We start from the raw sequence: 1,873 nt of genomic DNA on the forward strand, positions 1-1,873 counted from the left end.
TCCAGCCCAGCAGCACCCAGCAGGAGCAGCTGCCACTGCTGCTGTCACCCCAGCTGGGCACGGCACAGGCAGGGACGGGAGGGGACATCAGGAGAGGGGTCCAGCAGCCACAAGTGAGGGGCAAGTCCTGCTTGGGAATTTCAGGATTTCAAAACCAGCGACTGTAAGAAGAAAGCAAAGAAGCACATCATGTGGTGTAACTTTCCCTGTCCCTCTCTCCCCCTGCCCTGCAATGCCCAGGGTGTGGTGCAGCAGCCTCAGGCTCAGGGCAGGTGAGGTGCAGTCCTTGGTGCAGACAGGTTGGACCTGGGCTATCTCAGTGCTGGCAGCCCTGGCTCCAGCTCTGTGCAGGTGCAGCAAGACCTGGATCATGTCCTGAGTGCTGCCCAAGGACAGGGAAGGTTTCCTTCTTTAGTGGCTTTATTGAGTGGGGAGGCCTTGGCTGTCCTGTGTCTCCTTCAGCACCACTCAGGGCGTCTCCAGACCCCTCAGGGATTTGTACCTACTCATTTAGGCTATTTCCACTAATTCTAAATTTGAAAGAAATTTGTATCAAATCAGGTTTGGGAAAAAGGAGGAAACTCTTTCTTTAGGCAGGGATCTGGTCCTTACCTCTTGCAGCACACACTAACTGCTGAACATCTTCCAATAGGCTTTGATGGGGAGCTGCAACCGTCAAAGCTGCAGAATCCTCCTCGGCGCCTGCATCGAGCTGAACTTCCTATTTCCGTGGGCAAAAGCACAGACATCTATTACAGGAATAATCTGGTAGAGCAGGGTGTGCTTGCAGTCAGGCAGGGACTCCTTACATCCCACATCCCTGTCTATTTCCCTTGGATCTCTCCATCCCAAAATGGTGTCCAGTGGGAAACTCACTTCAGAAACACCTCTGACCTCAATCTCCTGTTACCTTCTCATCATTCCCACAAACAAGGTCACTTCCAGGGACTTTGAATTCCCACTAGTGCAGGCTCACACTTTCCCCCGTTTCCCGTCTTTCTCTCTCACCTGCAGCACCCTGGGCCAACAGGAGGATCAGGGGGAAGAGCAGGAACAGGATCTTCATGGCTGCTGCCTCTCCTGGGTCTTCACAGGGCTGCGGAGGGGACACGAAAGCAGTACCCCAGGTAGGGCCGGAGCCTGGGCTCTGTGGTTCACCAAACTGCAGATGGGCTGCTTCCAAACACAGCTGATGATATTTCCGCTACATTTCTCTAAAAAGAACTCTGGGTTGTGCCACCTTGCCAGACTTGGGAGCATTTTAGGGTGCCTCACACTTTTGGAAACAATTATGTGAAAGCAATTTAAAGATGCTTTTAAATTATTTTCTCTGGTATCTTATGGTTTTCCTTCTTATAGACCTTCCCCTAAAAGCAGACTGCAGACCTAGGGCCAAGTGTTGCAAATTCAAGCACTGGGAAGTGAAATTTGGGAAAAGGAGAGAAAAAGATTGTCACTGAGAGTTACAGAACTAGATTGCTTTTACACCCTCAGGCTTCATGAATTAAACACATGCCCCAAACACCCTGACCAATCCTCTCTGCTTCCCTGGGATCACAAAATTCCTCCCAGCTCAGCTTGGCAGTGCCCATTCCAATCCCCAGAGCATTCCCAGGATTCTCAGCAAGGACATTCCCCAGCACTGACCCAGGGAGCAGCCAGAGGGCAGGGACATGTCTTGGTGCCCAGAAATGGGAACAGAAATCAATGTGTGGAATTTCTGAAATCTTGAAATGATGAGAATTCTCTGTACTGTGCTGGGAAAAGAGTCTGCTTACTTTCCTAACAAAACTGCCCATTGACCCAGCAAAGAAGATTCTGGGTCTCTCCTGCAGCATCAAGGCACTGTACCAGACTATCCTGCACTTGGGAA

This window comes from Parus major, chromosome 3 (assembly GCF_001522545.3).
Source record: "Parus major isolate Abel chromosome 3, Parus_major1.1, whole genome shotgun sequence".
In the NCBI taxonomy this organism is placed as follows: domain Eukaryota; kingdom Metazoa; phylum Chordata; class Aves; order Passeriformes; family Paridae; genus Parus; species Parus major.